Source organism: Episyrphus balteatus, chromosome 3, assembly GCF_945859705.1.
Source record: "Episyrphus balteatus chromosome 3, idEpiBalt1.1, whole genome shotgun sequence".
Classification (NCBI taxonomy): Eukaryota; Metazoa; Arthropoda; class Insecta; order Diptera; family Syrphidae; genus Episyrphus; species Episyrphus balteatus.
In genome coordinates this window covers 105,717,379-105,740,625 of record NC_079136.1, presented here as the reverse complement: position 1 = coordinate 105,740,625, position 23,247 = coordinate 105,717,379, and the positions used below count along the sequence as shown (strand labels likewise).

General features: G+C 33.9%; 1 protein-coding gene across 1 annotated transcript in view; it reads right to left on the bottom strand.

Annotated features, from left to right (window-relative positions):
- The window catches only part of LOC129916479 (RAC serine/threonine-protein kinase), a 101,365-nt gene that overhangs the window by 64,504 nt on the left and 13,614 nt on the right, over positions 1 to 23,247 (bottom strand). The window lies entirely within an intron of this gene.

The following is a 23,247-nucleotide window of genomic DNA, read 5'->3' as shown; positions in this document are numbered from 1 at the left end:
CTAAAGATTTATACAACTATCTGATTTTTAACTTCATCTTTTTTAATGAATGGTTTTTGGAAAAAAAAATTCAAACACAAAATTTTGCAAAATTTTACTGTATTAGGTAATGTTTTTTTTATTAAATTCAAGTTTTTGAGAATGATGTAAATAAATACTGTAGGGCGGCTTAGAAACAAAATCGTGCACTCTGTGATAAAAGCATGAAATGTACATCATTGGTAGTACTTAATATAAGAGTTATTTTGAGATATTGGGCCACCTTGTATTCCATCCGGAAGGATAGATACAAGAGTTTTTCTGAGTTGCACTTGCTTTATTGCATAATCATAGCATAAGTATTAAAACATTTTTACGGGTTGGGGTCAAAATTCTGCCGGGATCAAAATTCTGCTTTCAAAATTCTGCTTTACAAAATTCTGCTTTCAAAATTCTGCTTTTCAAAATTCTATTTTTCAAAATTCTGCTTTTCATAATTCTGTTTTTCAAAATTCTGCAAAAAATTAAAAAAGGGATTGGAAAATGTTAAAAAGCGAGCGCTTTTTAACATTTTCCAAACTTCAAAGTCAAAATTTGGGAAAAAAACGCATCAAATACTATTTTTACCAAGACTGTAAATTTAATTATGAAATAAACTGCCTCAATCAAGACTGAAAAGCATATTATGCTTCTATGCCTTATAGTTTCCGAGAAAATGTAAAATAAGGAAATTACCTTTTTTATCAGATTTTCGTTTTCTTAACTATTTTCGCCAATATGAACAGTTTTTTAACTTAAAAGTATCATGCCTGGCCCGCTTCGCGCTTCGCGGGTTCTACGGATTTAAATTCTCTTTTTGGGTCCTCTGTCCCGCTCAGACAACTTCGTTGCTTCGCTTAGGCCATTTGAAAATGGTCCAAAGAATCTCGCGATTTTTTTTTTATAAAAATGGTAAAGATATGAAGTTCAAGGCATATCAAAGTGAGATGGCTATGTAACCCCCCGCTTGGGCACACTATAGGATTTGGGGTGGGGTCAAGGTTAGGTATGTACAAACTGCAAAGTTTCTTTTGAATTCGAAAAAAACTTTTAATAGCCCAGTCATTTTAGTCATTTTTAAGCCCAATCTGCGGAAAAATTCCTACTGGGCTGAATTTTGGTATACAGCTTAATGACGGCTTTGTTATGAAGATGTGAAAAATCGACATTGATATCGTGTCCGCGTTAAGAGTTATATAGGTCAAAAGGTCACACAAACTGGTTTTTCACGATTTTCAGCAAAACGGTAAGTCTTATCAAAAAATTTTCAATGCAAGAATTGTAGACCAGATTATTATATATAAAAAGTGTCATGACACTTTTTTTCCTAAGATCCACCGTTTCTTAGGTATAACGATTCAAAAAGTTGAAGTTTAGTTGTAATCGTCATAATCCTATTCCTGAAAAAAAACTCCTAACTGAAAAGTTCCTAAATTTTCATTATTTTTTTAGCTTGAATTTCGTTCCTCAACTGTTAAGAATACGAGGAAACCAAAAAAAATGGAAATTTTCGCCATTTTTCCGATTGGGGCCCTTCTCCCGAAACCATTTCCCTGGGAATTTTTGTTTAGAATATGTCTGAAAATATACAGGGTGTGCAATAGAGTATGGACAACCCTAAAACGGCTTAAAGCTACACTTATGATTGTTCTAAAAACAGATAGAAAAAAGTTCTATCGCAACTAGTTCATAAAATATGAACTTTTTTTCGTTCAGTGTATTTTAAATTTTATCATCTTATGTTTTCGTTCACTACAACCACGAATGAATGAATTTTATTTATTTCTTTTTTTTTATAATTTTCTACAATAATTGGATGAGTACATAAACACTTTAAAAATTTCATAGCTATTGCACATTTTCGTAAAAAAAATTTTGAAATCTGTTTTTTGATGCAAAATGTAAAAAAAGTATTTTATGAAAAATTTTAAACACCTGTGGTATAAAATAAATCTATAGAAACCTAGGTGGCCATCTTTCTTAAAAATATTCTCCTTATACCAGAATATTTTTAAGAAAGTTGGCCACCTAGGTTTCTGTAGATTTATTTTATACCACAGGTGTTTAAAATTTTTCATAAAATACTTTTTTTACATTTTGCATCAAAAAACAGATTTCAAAATTTTTTTTACGAAAATGTGCAATAGCTATGAAATTTTTAAAGTGTTTATGTACTCATCCAATTATTGTAGAAAATTATAAAAAAAAAGAAATGAATAAAATTCATTAATTCGTGGTTGTAGTGAACGAAAACATAAGATGATAAAATTTAAAATACACTGAACGAAAAAAAGTCCATATTTTATGAACTAGTTGCGATAGAACTTTTTTCTATCTGTTTTTAGAACAATCATAAGTGTAGCTTTAAGCCGTTTTAGGGTTGTCCATTCTCTATTGCACACCCTGTATATTTTCAGACATATTCTAAACAAAAATTCCCAGGGAAATGGTTTCGGGAGAAGGGCCCCAATCGGAAAAATGGCGAAAATTTCCATTTTTTTTTGGTTTCCTCGTATTCTTAACAGTTGAGGAACGAAATTCAAGCTAAAAAAATAATGAAAATTTAGGAACTTTTCAGTTAGGAGTTTTTTTTTCAGGAATAGGATTATGACGATTACAACTAAACTTCAACTTTTTGAATCGTTATACCTAAGAAACGGTGGATCTTAGGAAAAAAAGTGTCATGACACTTTTTATATATAATAATCTGGTCTACAATTCTTGCATTGAAAATTTTTTGATAAGACTTACCGTTTTGCTGAAAATCGTGAAAAACCAGTTTTTGTGACCTTTTGACCTATATAACTCTTAACGCGGACACGATATCAATGTCGATTTTTCACATCTTCATAACAAAGCCGTCATTAAGCTGTATACCAAAATTCATCCCAGTAGGAATTTTTCCGCAGATAAAACCTAAAATTACTGGACTATAAATTCTGAAGAAAATTTGCCTTCACCCAAACTCGCACCCACCCCAAATCCTATAAAAGTGAGCCCAAGCAGGGGGTTGCAAGGGGGCATACTGCTTGCAAGCATAATGTTTATGTAAAAACGAAAACAGCTAAAAAATACAAATCTGATAAAAAGGTAGTTTTTTAATTTTCAATTTTCTCAAAAACTAGAAGGCATGGAAGCATATAATTTTCAGAATTTGATTATAAAATAATTGAGGCAGTTTATTTTACTGATTTATTTCGTATTTAAATTCACATTATTGGTTAAAATAGTAGGTATTTAATGTGTTTTTTTATTTCAACTTTTTTCCCAAATTTTGACTTTGAGGTTGATTATTTCGAGAACAATTAATTGTAATAATTTGATTTAAAAATTTAAATCAAGTTTACAGTTCTGGCTTTTGAAAAAGGTATCATTTATAACTGTAAGTGTTGCCGTTGTTTTTTAAATATTTTTTTTGTATTTAACGTGATATTTTAGAAAATTGCCCCTCCCGCCTAAACGGGGGGAGATGGACCCCCCCCCCCCCTCCCATAGTAAAAAATTATTGTATTAAACTCCTCTACAAAATACCGTTATCAATTCTTGTCGCTTAAGTTATCGTACTCTCCCCAAGAACTTTTGATTTTTATTCTAAATTGTCCCGATTAGAAATACAAAAATATGAATAACTTTTGAAAAGGAGCAGCTAGGATTTCAATTCCAACGGATTTTGCACGTATAATCATCAACAAATACAACCCAACTTGCAGTTTTTGTCGACATTTTTGTGCAACCTATCGATGCTTCCTGTCCACCGTGCAGTCTACAATGCCTAAAAACGATAAAAAAAAAACTTACAATTATGAATGTTACTTATTTCAAAAGCTAGAATTGTACACTTAATTTCAAATTCATAAATCAAGATATTTCAATTAATTCTTTTCGAAATAAATGATTTCAAACTCAAAATTTGCAAAAAAAAATTTAAAAACACGTTAGTGCTATTTAATAGAGGCAGTTGAGTGTACAGAATGTGAGGACCGGCAAAAATGACCGAATAATTACAAAACACATCTTGCCGTTAAGTTTGATGGTCCCTTCCCACTCCCTAGACACCCCTCTTCACCCATACGGCAACCCAAGTAACAATTTGGAGGGGTATCCCAATTTTGCTTCGTTTACACCCTCTCATTAAATAGCACTCCACGGTTTTATCTTCTTTTATAACCCATTAAACGATTCCTCCTGAAAGTCTTAATTATTCCTTATTGCTATGATTTTTAAAACATAATAAACGGCATATTTCCCATACAAATAAGAGTAGGGGCGTAAAAAAAATGGACCACAAAATTGACCGGCAAGATCCACATTATTTATCATTGCCCCCTTCGGGTAGGGGAAAAGAAGAATATACCCGAGGTAGGCATGCCTGTCGTAAGAGGCGACTAAAATCCACCCTCCGTATACTGAGAATGACGTATACAAAAATATGGAATGAGTAAAACAGAAAGATATAGTACCCCAGGTGGCAATTCAGATTTTCTGGAAAATCCACCCTCTTCGGAGGTCGGCTCTAAGGATTCTGGGGAGAGCCAATTATTCCAATTCGAACACTTGATAAATCCGTTTTCAAAAAAACCCATGATAACGCGATCACCACCACCAACATCGAGTGCAACCGGGCAAAAGAGTCTGCCTAAACTGCCAGAGCGTGCAAAAGAAGACTCAGAGAAAAAAGATAGTCTTGAAAAAGACAATAACGATCTTCGTCAAAGACTCGACGAAACACTGAAACTTTATCAAGAGTTGAAAGAAGAAATCAATTTTCTAAGAATTGAAAATGAGGCCTTAAAGAAAGCCCATCAAGAAATCGATCTTCTCCGCAAGGAAAATGATATGTTAAAAAAAGCTCAAACACTTAAAGAAACAAAAACAACTCCACAGCAAGTGGTTATTCACGAATATAAAACAGACGAAGAAGAGCTAGAACATGAAACGGAAAGATCCTCCAAAAATTCAAAGAGACGTACCAAAAAACGTAAAGTTTTCTCTTCACCAGAGGGTGCTTCTTCTTCCGAGACAGAAGAAGTAAAAGAAGTAAATGCACCAAAAGATACCAATATCAAAGAAAAACCGGTTAAAATAAGGCCACCGCCACCGATTAATGTTGTCGGAGTTGCGGAGTTCAATAAATTACAAATCATTTTAAAGGCGTTACCGCCAACGAATTTCAAAGTTATCTCGCTTAATAACAACAAGTGGAAAGTTTGTGTAAAAGACTCCGATAATTATCGGCTCCTTTCGCGAAGACTAAATGAAGAAAAAGTAGAGTGGTACACATACGAAAACAAGTCGGAAAGACCCCTACGCGTCGTGGTAAGGGGCTTACACTCTTCATGTCAAAAAAACGACATCATTAATGATCTTAAAGAAAAGAATTACAAGATCTTAGATGCGGAAAATATAATAAAGAAAGAAAGACAACAAAAAGATAAAGAAACAGTCGTGGTACAACGTAGTCTCCCACTATTTATACTCACGTTCGATAAAACAGAAAAACTAGAGGAAATCTACAAAATCAAGAGAATACTTAGCCTCGTAGTTAAGATCGAACCCCTAAAAAAACATACAAAACAAGTCCCTCAGTGTAGGCGCTGTCAAGGGTTCAACCACACACAAACCTATTGTAAAAAAGAACCTAGGTGTGTGAAATGCGCGGGAAAACACTTAACCGCAGATTGCACCGGAAATAACAAGAGTCCAGCAAAGTGCATAAATTGCAACGGAAGTCACCCGGCAAGTTATAGAGGCTGTGAAGTAGCTAAAGAGCTACAAAAACGCCGAGAAAAAATTTTTGCCCAAAGAAAACCCACAAATAGGCTATTGATTATGTCGAAAAAAACAGGGTAATAAGGAACTAAGACGTTCACGGGTTTTTATTGCAGGAATCGTTCAATGGGTTATAAAAGAAGATAAAACCGTGGAGTGCTATTAAATGAGAGGGTGGAAATTGAAGATAGGGGTGCAAAAGCCCCCTTTTTGGTTTTTTCAATATACCTCGTAAACCGAGCAAAATTTTGATATATTGTCTATACAACTTTTAGTAGAGAATTAAATTTCAAATTGGAATAATGTTTTTTAAAAATTGAAAAAAAAAAAAATTCCATACCAAAATAGTCGAAACAATCATAAAAAAAATATCAAAAAAATCGCTTTTTTGAGTTTTTTTGCTTTTTTAGTTGTACATTTTTTTTGGGTTGAGATAGACATAAACATTGCTCCAAAGAAAAAAAGAAGATTAAATTTCCTTCAAAATGCTGTACTTACTAAATTTTTTCATTGAAATTGACCGAAGTATGGCCATTTTAATATATCTTTTTTCGCATTTTTAGTTTTACTTAAGTAAAACAGAAACATTTGAGGGGAAAGTACGATTACTTAAGCACCAAGAACTGATAATGAGACTTTGTAGAGGGGTTAAATACTATCATTGTTTACTATGGGAGGGAGGGTCAATGTCCCCCCGTTTTGGAGGGAGGGGCAATTTTCTAAAAAAAATACTTAAAATTAAAAAAAATTATTAAAAAACAACGGCAACACTTACAGTTTTGATTGATACTTTTTTCAAAAGCTAGAATTATAATCTTAATATTAATTTTAAAATTAAGTTATTTTAATCAATTCTTTTTGAAATAAACGAGTGATTCCGATAAAGAAAGTATTTTGTCTATTTTTCAATTTTCTCAGAAAGTAGAAGGCATAGGAACATTATGATTTTCATGATTTGATAAGAAATCAATTAAGGCAGTTTACTTTGTCGTATTGAAGTCCACAGTCTTTGTGAAAATTGTACTCAATGTGCTTTTTAAACATTTTTTTTACAAGTTTTGACTTTGAAATCGGGTATTTCAAAAAGAATTGATTAAAATAACTTCATTTTAAAATTAATATTAAGTTTATAATTCTAGCTTTTGAAGAAAGTATTAATCAAAACTGTAAATGTTGCCGTTGTTTTTTAATAATTTTTTTTAATTTTAAGTATTTTTTTTAGAAAATTGCCCCTCCCTCCAAAACGGTGGGACATTGACCCTCCCTCCCATAGTAAACAATGATTGTATTTAACCCCTCTACAAAATCTCATTATCAGTTCTTAGTGCTTAAGTAATCGTACTTTCCCCTCAAATGTTTCTGTTTTACTTAAGTAAAACTAAAAATTCGAAAAAAAGATAGATTAAAATGGCCATACTTCGGTCAATTTTCAATGAAAAAATTTAGTGAGTACAGCATTTTGAAGGAAATTTAATCTTATTTTTTTCTTTAGAACAATGTTTATGTCTATCTCAACCCAAAAAAAAATGTACAACTAAAAGAGCAAAAAAACTCAAAAAATCGATTTTTTTGATATTTTTTTTATGATTGTTTCGACTATTTTGGTATGGAAATTTTTTTATTCAATTTTTAAAAAACATTATTCCAATTGGAAATTTAATTCTCTACAAAAAGTTGTATAGACAATATATCAAAATTTTGCTTGGTTTACGAGGTATATTGAAAAAAACCAAAAAGGGGGCTTTTGCACCCCTATCTTCAGTTTCCACCCTCTCATTTAATAGCACTCCGCGGTTTTATCTTCTTTTATAACCCATTGAACGATTCCTGCAATAAAAACTCGTGAACGTCTTAGTTCCTTTCAAAACTACATAATCAATAGCCTAAAAGAACGAAACTTCTAAGACCCCTAAAAGGGTAAATACAACAAAACCCGCCACTGGTAAAGAAAATCAAACGCCAACAACATCAAACACGTCTCCAAAGAAACGTAATGGAAAATCATACGCTGAAATGGCGGCTTCACCCGAAATCAAAAATAGTTCCGAACCTGTCGCGTTTTCTCAATGCTTGGCTATAATTTTGTCAAAATTTGAGGATCAGTTAAAACTTAACAAATTTATGTCTGAAAGGCTTTCTAAGCTCGAAGATTTTATTTTATCCAACACTATACAAAATATAAATGATGGAAAAGCTTAAAATTATAACATGGAACGCCAACGGATTATGGCAAAGACTTGGAGAACTAGAAATGGTTATGCGGGAAAAAGATATTGACATTTGTCTGATATCAGAAACCCATGCAAAAAAAGAATCAAACTTCAATATCAACGGTTTTCTTGATTACCACGCAATTCATCCGTCGAACAAAGCAAGAGGCGGAGCATCATTATATATAAAAGATTGTGTTAAACACTCGACAGGTCTTAAGCTTGAGCTTGAATCGATGCAACTTATAAGTGTGCAAGTTGAAACTAAGCACGATGTACTTAATATCTCATCTATATACTGCCCTCCGCGGTACAAAATTGATAAAAATGAATTTTCAAACTTGTTAAAATTACTTAGACCAACTTTAATTATCGGCGGCGACTTTAATGCAAAGCATACGTTTTGGGGTTCTAGATGTATATCTCAAAAAGGCCGAGCGTTATACGAAGCCGGTATGGAGAATAATTGCGACTTTCATTCTACTGGGAAACCAACTTATTGGCCGGCAGATACCTCGAAAATACCTGACCTGATTGATTACTTTATAGTCAGAGGAATACCGTCAAATCGAATTAAAGTAACGGAATGCTTTGATCTTTCTTCAGACCACTCGCCCGTTATTCTCACAATCAACGAAAGTCTCGTTAAAGTTGAAATGCCACCTAGACTAACAAACGGTAAAACTAACTGGGAAGGCTTTAAGAAAGATATTGAGGATAATGTTGAATTAAGATTATCACTACAAACACCTCTTGAGCTTGAAGCAGCGGTAGATAATTTTGTGAATATTATCCAAAAAGCCGCATGGAACAATACCCCTTGCCAAAGAGAAATTTCTGGGTACAAAGATGCTAAATATCCCCAAGAGATAAAAGACGTACTTAAAGAAAAGCGAAAAGCGCGCAAAAAATGGCAACAAACTCGTGCTCCTCAACACAAATCTAATTTAAATCGCTTAAGTAATTTGCTTAAAAAGATGATATCAGATTTCAAGAACCGCGAAGCTAAAAATTACCTTGAAAATTTGACGGCAGGTAAAGAATCTAACTACTCTCTATGGAAAGCTATAAAAGCCACGAAAAAACCTAAGCTTCCAGCACCTCCGATTATGAAAAACCAAAATGAATGGGCAAGAAGCGACAAAGAAAAAGCAAACGTTTTCGCTGATTACCTAGAGGACACATTCAAACCATTCAATGGGCAAGCATTGAATGATAGTATTAATATGAATTTAACATCAAGTGAAAGCTTTATCACAAGAAATGTTACACTCGCCGAATTAAACAAAGAAATTAAGAAGCTAAAGTCAAAAAAAGCCCCAGGGTACGACTTAATTACAGCGGAAATTCTTAAAATGCTCCCACGGAAAGGTTTAATAAACCTCCTCTATATAATGAATGCCACTTTAAGATTAGAATACATTCCAAATCAATGGAAAGTCGCAGAAGTAATAATGGTCTTGAAACCTGGCAAACCATCACACGAAAAGAAATCATACAGACCCATTTCACTGCTTCCTGTAGTATCGAAGGTTTTTGAGAGAATATTTTTGCAGCGACTTCAGCCAATAATAGAAGAAAAAGGTCTTATACCTGAACACCAGTTCGGTTTTAGAAACAAGCACTCGACGATTGATCAAGTGCATAGAATCAGCGATGTCATTGAGAGAGCTCTAGAAGAAAAGAAAATTTGTTCAGCGGTCTTTTTAGATGTGTCTCAAGCTTTTGACAAAGTATGGCACGAGGGCCTCAAATTCAAGTTAAGACAAGTCCTACCTGAAGGACTCTTTACCATTCTTAGAGAATATCTAGAGAACAGAATTTTCCGCGTTAGGCACGGAAATGATTACTCAGACTTTAGGGAAATAGTGGCTGGGGTACCACAAGGTAGTGTTTTAGGTCCCATTCTCTACCTTCTATTCACACGCGATATACCTCAAACAGAAAACACAATTGTAGCTACTTTTGCTGATGATACCGCAATACTTGCAGTAGGCAAAACAATTAACGAATCGACAAGTAAATTGCAAAATGCTCTTAACAATGTCAATGAATGGACACAAACATGGCGAATAGCGCTTAATGAATTTAAGTCAGTTCACGTGGACTTTACATATAAGAAAACAAATAGACTACCTGTTTTTATTAATACTACTCAAGTCCCATTTGCAAATGAGGCAAAATATCTCGGGATGACTCTCGACGCGAAATTGAAATGGAAACCGCATGTTAAAAATAAATGTGATCAATTAAATATGAAATTGAGAGAAATGTACTGGTTGCTAGGACAACATTCTAGACTAAGTATCGAAAACAAATTATTAGTTTACAAGCAGGTACTTAAGCCTGTCTGGACATACGGTATTCAACTCTGGGGTTGTACCCGCGATACAAATTTAAATAGATTACAAACTTTTGAAAATAAATTATTAAGATCATTTGTAAATGCGCCGTGGTATATAAGAAACGAAGATCTTCACAGGGATCTTGGAATCCCCACGGTTCGCGAAGAAATAAAAACGTTTGCCCAAAAACATCGAAAACGGTTAGTCGAACATACTAATAGAACAATACTAGAAATTCTCGACGAGACAAACTTAGTACGACGTTTGCGAAGGACTAAACCTTCCGATTTGGTACAGTGAAATTTTTCAATTTAATTCCTTTATTACGAAATATCGGCATTGATTAATATTAATTTAAATGTTTTAGAGATTTTATTTGTTTAACTTCCTTTAAAATATTTTCCCGATAACAAAATTTAAACCATTTCTCAAATGATTTAATTTAAAACAAATGTTATTTATTTATTTTTAAATATCATCAGTAGGAACTTTCATCGGAAAGTTACCTACAACACGTAAATTAACTTCGAGAAAGATAAATTGCTAGATAAGTTCCATCTGAACTTAGTTGCAATCGGGAGGAGGAGGTGGTTTTAGTGGTTAAGAGTCCCACATATCTATGAGCACGCGTTTTCCGGTCCTCATAGAATCTTTTGAAGATTTCAACACCTACCCACGGATAAAAAAAAAAAAAAAAAAAAAAAAAATTATTTATCACTGAACTCTCATCCATTGGTGAAACTCGGTCCTCATATTTTGCATACTCAACTACCTCTAGCGCCCGGTCCAAAAGCAGTCTCGAATTTAATATAAACAATGATTTTTAAAAATAATAAAAACGAACTGAGTTTAATCGCATCAAGGAAAGGAGACCTTTACTTTCTCCAAGCCAGTACAGAATCAACATCAGCTGCAAGCGATAAACTAAATCAATTGCAAGAATCGCATCAGCGTTATGGACATCTCAACGAAAATGATCACAAGAAGGTTGTCTCAGAAAGAATGGTTAATGGAATCCCGACTTTGGCTTCTCAGCATTTATTAATATGCGAAGTGTGCATACGAGGTAAGCAGAGTGCGGAACCATTTCCCAAAGAGTCGTTGACAAAAACAACAAATTTACTGGAGATAGTCCATTCCGAAGTTTGTGGCCAATGAGAACGAAAAATATTGGCGGCGCTTCTTTCTTCGCAACATTTATTGATGACAAATTCAGATATGTGGATGTATATTTTTTGAAAGCAAAAAGAGATGTTAAAGACTTTTTTTTAAAGTATAAAAATTTAATCGAAAACCAAACCGACCTTAATATAAATACATTACGAACTGACAAGGGCCTGGAGTATTGTGGACAAGATTTCATAAAGTTAATTGTGCAAACAGGAATCAGAACAGAGCATACAGTAGCGAATAGTTTTAGTTTAGTTTTAGTTTTATTGACTTCAAAATTTTAATTCTATTCACAATTTCATTTTTAAGTTTATCTTAAGTCTTAAATTGGTTTGGCCGATGGCCGTCTACCAGACTGACATTTACATTTTAATTTTTACAGAAATATCTTACTAAAGAAAAAAAAAAAAAACTAATATAATGGTTTCAAAAATATAATTTTACAATTATTTAAACAATTTTGTATACGTTAAAAACTTTCATTAATTATACATGTAGAATATTATTCCCAGAAAATTAAATAAAAGATATTCCTTTAATAGGTATAATTCAATTTTAATTAAAAAAAAGTAAATGAATAACAATTATTAATTAAAAGAAAGAAAAGAAATCGGTTAGTGCACAGTGCCGGTCGTTGCTTAACTCAACTGTGTGTCTCTCTCGTGTCTACTTTTGGCTGCCTCAGTGGTAGTTTGTACCTTTGTGCCAGGGTTGCCACCCATACGGCCATCCTGAGATTCGAAGGAATAACATCTTCAGCGTATTGATCATCATCTTCCTCAGAATCGGAATCAAACATGCGCCATCGTTTCATGTAATCTGCTGCCGTCGAAGTTTGGTTGGGTCCCTCATGTTCTCCGACTTTTTTAACCACGTAGCGATCGTTACGACCGACCTTAATTATTTCATAGGGCCCAAGATACTTAGGAAAGAGCTTTTGTCCTGTCGCAAACTGCGTCTTTTGAGTTGCAACTAGCTCGCCTAAATCATATGAAGGTGCTTTTTTTCTTTTTTGATTGTATGTTTTTCTGTTTTCTTCTTGTATTTTGTGTATTTGTATTTTCGCTCTTAACTGCTGACGGTCCTCCTCGAACGCAACCATGATCTCATTTTCAAGAAGCTGTCTGAAATCTACGTCGTCATCCAAAGTCATTTGTACACCAAACATCAACTCGAAAGGGGTTCTACCCGTGCTTCGTGAAACAGTTGAATTTATAACGCACTGTACTTTGGGAATGAATTGGTACCATTTCAGTGGGTTTTCAATGGAAAGCCGCGTTAATACTTGAATGATGGTTTTGTTCATCCTTTCTGCTTGTCCATTGCCTCTAGGGACACCAGTTGTCACTAGATGATGCTCGATATTTTTCTCCAAGCAAAATGCTTCAAAGTCGTTAGACGTGAATGCAGCTCCTTTATCAGAAACAATTCGTCGAGGGTGACCAAAAACTTGTGAGATAACGGTTGATTACTTCGATGACCAAGATGTAACGATAATTTTTTGCTGTGGATGGAAGCGGCCCGAGATGATCAAGATGGAAAGTGTGTAATGGCTGGTCCATCTTGGCAATGGGATGAAAAAACGACTCCTTCTTACCATTCTTTTTGGCAGAGTATACAGGGGATGCAATTACTGATGACTTCAGCAATCTTGCGGTCCACCTGTGGAATAAAAAAATCATTTCTAATAAGTTTAGAAACCTTACCGAGACCAAAATGTACCCTTTCGTGAAACATTTTAATGATTTGCTTCTGCAGACTCTTTGGAACTACCAAAACGTAAACACCATTCACGAATTTATACAGCACATCTTTTCTAAGATCGTAGTCTTCGTAGGTACCAAACTTGGCAAGAATTTCTTTAATAGCACGGCAAAATTCATCCTTCAGTTGAGCATTCTTGACTGCTTTCACAGACCCGTCCTCTATTGCGAAAATATTTGATGGATGACGGCTTAGGGCGTCCACGTGGCGCATAGCTGTCCCGGATCGGTGATGAACTTGGCAATAAAACTCCTCTAACTGAAGCGCCCAATTTGCAATGCGACTGTTTAGATTCTTTTTCGCCATAGTGTCTTTAAACGCTTTGCAGTCGGTGAAAATATCAAATCTTAAACCCAGCAAGTAGATTCTCAATCGTTTAAGAGCTTTGACTATCGCGAGAACCTCTAGTTCATAGCTTGTAAATTTTTTCTCCGAGTCAGTTGTTTTAAAGCTAAAAAAAAGACTGGATGGTACTGACCGTTATCGTGTTTTTGGACGAGTACAGCCCCGAGTCCTTCCTTAGAGGCGTCTGTATGCAGCTGACTTTGTAAATCAGGATTGAAAAGTTTCAACACCGGCTCTTGGCAAAGCAACTCCTTCAATTTTATGTAGGCATTTTCTTTGGAGGGTCCCCATATAAACGTGGCATCTTGTTTTGTTAGGTCGGTTAATGGCTTTGCGATTGTAGCGTACCCTGGGATTAATTTTCTGAAGTATCCCGTGAGCCCGAGAAACTGCATTACTGACTTGATGTTTTTTAGCACAGGAAAATGCTTAACAGCAAATGTTTTCTCTTCCGATGGTCTTATGCTGCCGTTCCTGATAATATGGCCAAGGAATTTTACTTCCATTTGGAGAAAGGCACATTTACCCCAGTTAATTATAAGACCATTTTCTTCAGATACCTCCAAAACTTCTTTTAATTTTTGTATGCCTTCTTCTTTGGATCTGGCAGGGATAATCAAATCGTCAATGTAGGCCAACACTACTCCTCGGCGTTTCAGATCTTGAAGAACGACGTTTACATACCTCTGGAACACAGCAGTAGATTTGCACAAACCAAAAGGGACCTTATTAAGTTCAAAATGATCGTCCGGTGTCACAAAGGCCGTGTATTTCTTGCTGCTTTCTTCTATGTCGACGTGCAAGAACCCATTCTTCAAGTCCAGAATAGAAAAAACTTTCGCATTGTATAATTGCTCCAGCACCTCCTCTATAATTGGTGAAGGGTAACGATCTTTCAAAACATGCCGATTTAGCTGTCGAAAATCAACACACAGTCGCCGCGAACCATCTTTTTTGCGTGCTAATACAATGGGACTAGCGAAGTCGGAGTTACTGTTCCAACTGCTAATCGTCTTCTCTGACTCCAAAGCAAGTTTGGCCGCACCGAATAACAATCGCCTGCAGTACAAGAATTTTTGTACGTCTCCCCATGCGCAAACCAAAGACACACTCTCAAAGTCAGAGATCCATGATTCGATGCTTTTTCCATTTTCACCACTATATTTTCCTAGAGCCTCTTCAACGTCTTTAAATTGAAAGGAATTATGGACCTCAGGTTTTTGCTCAGTTATTTGTTTTCGTGGTTAGAAGGCAATTCTTTGACGTTTTCTTGAAAAAAAAAAGTGCTTCACTATCTTCGCTTTCGTCTTGTCCTTTGCTTGTGGTTGAGTTTGTTTCGCCTTCAAACTCCACCTCGCTTTGCTCTTCGCTCGTTTCTTCGTCTTGTCTAGTTCTCCGTTCCAAAAGATTTCGGACACGCGCTACTAATTCCGTTTTTTTATTATAGCGGATCGATAAGCGGTTTTATCTCAAAATTGCTTGTAATTCTTTTACCGTAAGACTTTTTAAATCACGTCCGATCAGCATGAAGAAAAAAACAATGACAAAAAAAACTTATGGCTTATCGTTTAAAGGCACTGTGCAGGCTGATTATATAAAAATAATATGTAAGTGAGGGAACTTCTGACACCATGTAGAATATTATTCCCAGAAAATTAAATAAAAGATATTCCTTTAATAGGTATAATTCAATTTTAATGAAAAAAAAAGTAAATGAATAACAATAATTAATTAAAAGAAAGAAAAGAAATCGGTTAGTGCACAGTGCCGGTCGTTGCTTAACTCAACTGTGTGTGTCTCTCGTGTCTACTTTTGGCTGCCTCAGTGGTAGTTTGTACCTTTGTCCCAGGGTTGCCACCCATATACATGTTCTGTATCACAAAGCATTCAGACAATAATGGTATAACAGATTCCAACCGCGTTCTCCATTTATCAGTATCTCTTGCGCAATTCTTTAAGAATTGGACGAACTCCCAGAAAATGGAACACGTCTTCACGTTCTCTTCGATAGCATAAATCACACAATATAGGAAGATCGGGGCGGTGAGGGATGAAATTTAAGTTGAGGAGTTAACCTCTAACTTTAAGGATCATACTGATTTTGTGTATGGTGTTATCCGTCAAGAAGTAGGTCTGTTGCTCTAAAAAATGGTTAACTTTACTGTAGTAAGCTCTATATAGTAGGTCTTTTTGGGTACTGCCTAAAACAGAAATATTTCTACTTTTTTCAACTTTTTTAACCCAATTCCTGTTTGGGTACTCTGAAATTGTGCATTTTTTCACAAAAAAGATGGCCGCGAGAGAGAAAAAAAATTTCCCCTTCTTGCGATTTTCTGGCCAAAAAATTTCTTCGGACAAAAATCTGAAATCTGTCAAAAGGTAGTGCTTTCTCTGTTTTTCGTTGTTTGTTCTTGTCACACCGCAGTGTTATTTTAATGGCGTCGGTGTCTTATGTTTGTGTTTTCAGTTTTATTGGTTGTGATTGAGTTTTTCATAGTGAAAAATCAACTTAAGAAATCAAACTTTAGAAATAAATAAATATTTAATGAAAAAAATAAGTGAAAAAAGTGCCTGAAAAAGAAAAATAAAAAAAAGAAAAACATGAATGCAAATGGAAATTTGAGAACAATTCTTTCGCCATGATCATTCCATTCATCCTTCATCCATTCATTTGTTGTTTAAATACATATTTGTTAATTTAGTAAATGTTATTAAAATATTCTGCAGACAATTTATTGTTATACAAAAAATATTTGAAACTTTTTTTGTGAAAATAAATACACATGCAGCATGTTTTTATATTTTTCGTTTGTTTATTTTTTTCTTTGTTTACTTTTTTTTTTTTGACGTTGAAAAAAGAAGCAGAAATCTTTGTCTAAAAGCGTTTGGGTACTTTTACACAATTTTTCTTTCTCTGAGAGGATTTCATCCCCACTCCTTAAAATTTGACAGGTTTCATATTTTTGTACAAAAAGAACCCAAACAGACCTAGTGATGAATCCGCTTTCTCAATAAAATTGTCGTACATCTTCTTACCTAATTACATCAATAACTCATCAAATTTCGTTATAAGCGAATAAGGGTTATCTTCAGCTGATATTGAAAAGGTTATTGAGCAATCATTTGCCAGCTTATACCACTCACCTACGCATGCTCCTCTACAACTAATGATATGACTTAGCACAAGCCTCGGGATCCTGTTTTCTCCTCTCACCATAACTCTTTTTACATAATTAAAGTGTAGTCTGAGAGTATCCAAGAAAAGCGGGCCTGTTCCTGTTTCTATGTGTAGCATATAGTTGGGGGTCATACTTGACAGTTTAAAAGTGCTTTTGATGAAAAAACGGAGGAGCTTTTCCACTGCATCGACCGGAATGTATTCCCAGACTTCCGCTCCATAAAAAAGAATTTCAGTTGCGGTTGCTCGAAAAAACTTTATATTTAGCAATGTGAGAAACGTTATTTCTACAAAAGCAGCTTCTCCACACGGTGCACATTGCACGCTTAGCTTCCCCTACTTTTCCTCGGAGGTGTCTTTCGAGATTCAAATTAGAGGTAATCACGACACCCAGATTCTTGCGCTCCTTGACTATATCGACTGTTTCCTCTTGAAATGTCCATTTTTCCATTCTGGAGTATCTCCCTCCACCGCTTCTAAATATCATTATTTTAGACTTAGAGAGGTTAACTGATAGGTTCCAGACATTGCAATAGCGCTACAGTCTATTCATCATTACTGCATTCCGTCTAGATATCGATATAGATTCGGCCAGGAAGACTATATCGTCAGCATACATGAGACATGGAATGGATTTCACATTAAGCTCTATACCACCTTTCACTGCGTTAGTAATGTCGTTTATGTAAAGAGATAGACTGAAGAGTAGAGCACTTAAAACGCAACCTTGCTTTACTCCCATTGATGTCTGAAAATCATCGGAAAGTTGTTTTCCATCCCACGACACTAGTGCCACGTTTTGTTTATACATTGCTCTAATGACTGCTATTATTTTCGTAGAGATTCCATAATTGTAGAGCTTAAAGAGGAATGGAGTCTAAAGCTGCGCGAAAGTCGACGAAGAAAGCATAAAGCTTTTTACCATTCTCCTTGTAGATTTCAGCTATATTTACTAAGGAAAATATTTGATCAACTGTTGGGGGATTTTTTCTGAAACCATCTTGAAAATCAGTCAGAATTTATGTAAGGGAAAGATGATTGTTGATCGAAAACTGAAGGGAGCATCAGCCGTCTCAAAAATTCAGTTGAATTATACAGTAAGAAGTTGTAGAAATTCTGGGGTAAGATGCTTAAAAGGTATTCTGTCCTCCCCAGGAGCTTTGCCATCTTTAGAGTTCTGTATAGCTGATTTGACTTCGGATAAAGAAAATGGAGCATCAAGAATTTCATTAGTTACACTCAGCCCTATGATGGTAGCCGATCGGAAAAATATCCGATCGGAGAAAAGTTACGATCGGAAGATTTTTGTATTCACGGTACCCGAATTTGAGGAGAAAAATTGACGTCAAACAACGCACTCACTTGACATCTACCAGTTTTTTATCGTGAAAATAACATTTAACAAAACACTAGAAACACAAAAACATACAAAAATAGAAATTACTTGCTCATTACTGTTTTGTGCACTCATTTGTGTGTTTTTGAACAATTTATTTGTTTATTATTCCAATTTTTTTGGTTTTTATATTTTTCGGATAGTATTTCACGTTTGATTTTCTATCGGAAGGAATCGGAAAGAAAAAAAGCACAAAGCACTACCCGTCGCAAATATTTTGACAGTTCACTGCGTAGCATCGCATGTATTTTGAATTTTCAACGCACCTAAGATTTTTTTCGTAAATCTGTCCGATTTTACAGTCGGAAGGGTTAAAATCATATGAAAACTGAAAAAATCGTACAAATCGGATACAAATCTCTTCCGATCGGCTACCATCATAGGGCTGACTGTGTTATAAAATAAAAATCATGTCAATTACTTTGGAAGTGACATATCAGAGGTTGTAGGTATTACTGAGTACATCATATTTCGGCACTTGAAATTTTTCGTAGACCCTCAAAGTTTCAAGTTATCGTCAAAAAACCGTTTTTCTATGTTTTCAGATTTTACTCAGTCATTTTTCGGTCAATTTCAGATTTTTTTACAGTTCTAAACAGAGGAGTACTTGTTCTTTTTGAAAATATTTTTTTATTATGCTGAAGCACCAAATTGGGTGTACATTTTATGGGCTGAATCTCAAAGTACAACATTTTTTCACCGTTATTTAGAGTTCGGAGACCGTTTTAAGCTATATTTTGTGTTTTGAAAATATTTTTTGTAAACAGTTTTATTGTTCTTTTATTAAAATTTATATCTGAGCAACCAAAAACGATATCAAAATTTTTCAAACATAGTTACTACGAATAACATTTTTTATAAAAATTTATTTCTACTTTTATTATGAACAGAGAAATTAATTTTTCATTTCTTTCCTTGTCCCAATAAAATGAAATTTCTTTCTTGAGTAAAAAAATCACACTGCAGATGTACAGATTTTGTATCCGAGCTGAGAAATATTAATTTTTTTATTTATTTATTTATTCAACTACAGACTAAGTGTCTAAGTTGTTGCACTTTGCATCTTTGACAACTGCGCTGTTGACTGTTTCCCCCTATTTCGGACCTGGCATCATTAGTTTTTCGATTTATCGGTATGACTTCGAACAAAATTTTTTTCGGAAGTTTTTTCAATAATTTTAAGCATTTTGCCCGGTTTAAGGTAATTTTTCTTGTTTATATTGCTATTTTTTCTGCTCAAACGTTATTTACTACCAGCATAAACTACTGGCTTTGTGAAAATGTATATATTAGTATCGAATGTGTTGCCGTTGTTTTAATATATATTTTTTACATTTGAAGCCGATTTGTGAGAAAATTGCTTCTACCGCCTAAACGATTTAATCTTATCCATCACTCCCATACAATTTTTTTCTGTAAATCTAAATAATCCTTATACATCATTTTATTAAAAAAACAATTTTTTTTTTTAAACGGCAACACCGGCAATTTAGATATCAAAGTATTTTTCATTGCCGACGTTAAGAACAGAAATTATTAAAATTGGATCTGTAATTTGCGTTAGTTACTCCACTAAAACATAATTAAAAAAAATCAAAATTTCTTGAATTTTTTCAACAAAAACTTGCTAAATTGTTAAATAAATTGCATACAATTGTTTATTTATTTTTATGCTGGTAGTAAATAACGTTTTAGCAGAAAAAAAGCAATATAAACAAGAAAAATTACTTTAAACCGGGCAAAATGCTTAAAATTATTGAAAAAACTTCCGAAAAAAATTTTGTGCGAATTTTGATAAATCGAAAAACAGTGTAGTTATTTTACAAAATTTAAGAAATCATAACACTGGTCTACAAAATTTAATTTTTTTTTTGGTGCAGACACTTAAATATACTTTTCTACAGGTTTTTGATGTGCTGAACTCGAATCTGAAGTCAGAAATATCCTATCAGCTTCCGCTTTGGAAATATTAACGATAGAAAATGCAAAAAAACGTTTTTCACCACTTTTGATGTTATGCCTTAATTTGAAGAAATTGTTTTAAATACAAATCGTCACGTGAGTTCTTATTTGTCCTATAAACCAAAAACTTAACTTTTTCGCAGAGCGTTTTTAAACTTCAAAGCGGTGGTTTACTTATTTTTTCGAGCCTAATCGCAGTGATTTGTATGTTTTTTGAAAGATTAGATATTTTCCCAACCATACATAAAGCAATCTGCATGTTTTGGTTTTTCAATATTGATTTAACTGAGTTTAAAAAAAAAGTAGTAAAATGGACATAGGACACAGGTCCATAGAGTTACAGACACAAGAAAAACAAAAGCTAAACAAATTTTCTCCAGGGGAATTTGTATTGGATATAGGACACAAAAACAAAAAAATTAGGAAATCAAATAATTTTATTGAAATCGAAATTCAATACATTCTTTATTTGAGTTTAAAAAATTAAACGAAAATATTATACAAGGGTTTTAGTTTTGAGACAACTCAATCAATATGTCCTAAACATAACTTGATTTCCTTTTGTTCAATTCATATTTGTAATTTCAAGAAAAATGTATATTTCTTTTAAGAAATGAACAAAATTTGTTGTTTAAATACGTGGTTCACGCAGAAACGAGACGATAAGGATGATGTCCTTCTTTTTTTCATTAGAGATGGTTACCTTCGCATTAAGCAACTATACTATTGGCAATGCAATGACTTCAAAATTTTAGTATTTCGCCTCTTCCTAGGAGGAGCTATTATGGGGACGTAAGTCATTTTGTGGGAAAAATATAACTTCATTGGATATAGGACATTTAAGCACAAATTTTGCATAATTTTAAAGCCAGTATTTGTCCTACTGCATACAAAAACGTATATAGGACAAATAAGCATAAAATTCATCGAAAAAATTTGGGCTATAGGACAAAATCATTTTTTTTATCTCGAAAACTAGAAGAGATAGGACGATTCTGATTGCAGCAATCGAAAGAGCGTGGTCGAAAATATAAGATGGCATCTATAACTCATTTTCGTTAAAAATGGTCTGTAGGACAAATAAGAACTCTCGTGACGAAATCATAACGGTTTTTATAAGAACTATTTTCCTTCTTTCAAGACCTGTTTAAATCTTTGCAATATCTTTTTTACTACCCGAGATATCTTAAAATGAAGTAAGTGTGTTTTTATATAAAATAAGATGATACATTACAATAAGCCAAAAAAACAATAAAAAAGATATCGAAAAGATCTTGAAAGAAGAAAAATATTTCTTATAGAAACCGTTATAATTTTTATTCAAAAAAAAAAATGTCTTCAGATAAAAGCATAAGCTCAAAAGTAGTTTTTTTTACATCTTCTAACGGTAATATTTCAAAAACGGGAGCTGATAAAATATTTCTGACTTCAGATTCGATTCAGCACACCGAAAACCTATAGAAAATATATCTTAGTTTCGGCACAAAAAACCTTGTAGACCTGTGTAATTAACAATTCAATAGTTTTGTCTTTAAAATATTTTTTGATAAATTAAAATCAGTGCTTTGATAGTATTGATTAAAGTCCATACACATAATAATAAGAGGCTCATTGATTCCAAAGTTAGTTCCATAGTTATAGAGTTGAAGCCGTATAAAAAAAGAAGGGTTGCGAGTAAGTCTTGGGCGACTGTTGATGTTCAGCATACTGAGGATAGAAGGTGAATTGATTGATCCGGATGTAAGTTGGTAGATAAAAAGAACATTGGTGACTTCTCTCCGTTTCTTGAGTGTCGATAGTCCAAGAAGCTTCAAGTGATTTCCAAAAGCCGGAAGATTTAGATTCGAGTCCCAAGGGAGATGTCGAAGAGCAAATAGTAAAAATCGTTTTTGAACACTTTCAATTCTAGTTATGGCTACATCGTAGCTATGATACTGCACGCTGCAATAATATTCAACGATGGGACGGACGAGAACACAATAAAGAACCTTTAGAATATGAGGATCATTGAATTCTTTTGAGAACCTCATTATAAAACCGAGGCGACTTCTTGCCTTGCTTGTGATGGTATCAATATGATTGATGAACGACAGCTTTGTATCAAATAAGACTCCTAAGTCATTGAAATGTTAAACTATTTCGACCACGTATTCTTCTACAAAGTATTAAAAAAAGAAGGGCTTCCTGCTCCTGGAATAGGACATTATTTTGAAAACCAGAGGTCTTCCAAGCCAAAAATTGGAAGTTAGATCACGCAGCTTGTTTTAAGGTTAGGAGCGTTTTTCACTTATAACGTTCCCCCAGGCTGGGGGGTGAAATATAAAGATGTGGCTTGGAAGATCTCTGGTTTTCAAAAAAAGACATTATTAGCTTTAATTTGAAATTAAATTCGCCTTTTAATTCGGTAAGTTGTAAGGGACGCAGCGTATTATTTGAGACTTTTTCCTGAATTATTCGTAGTTTTGCATATACTTTGGGTCATTGTTAATAATCTATCAAGCTTTTTCCAAAATATCGTTTTATATTTAAATGCTAATAACTCTTATTTTTATTTTATAGTGAAAAAACTCCTTAACTCATCGACCAAAATACCAAAAAAACAAGACTTTATGAAAAAACTCACTTTCATCGCTTCTAACCTTAAAACGGGCTGCATGACAAAACTGCCAGACTTTCACCCGGAAGACCTCTGAATTTTGATAGCTGACAATATCACATTTAATTTGACACCACTATTGTCTTTTATATCGTAACTACTAATAGCCCTCTTTCACTTCCCATTTGAAATTTTCTTTAGCTCGATGAGTTGAGCGTTTCTGCAGTGGCCCCCGCTCTATTAGAAATATCATTGAGAAAAAGGATAAATAAAAGTGGTTCAATATGGCTACCTTGTGGAACTCCAGATAAGACATATATACTTTTCTTAAAAATGACAAATTGTACTTGTAAATAAGATTTAATCCAGTCAAGAATTCACTTATGAAAACTGTATTTCGCCAATTTAATAAATAGTATGGAGTGGCATACTCAGCGTAGAAAACATCAGTTTGGAGACCATTTTGCAGATTAACGTTGTTAGCAAACTCCAAT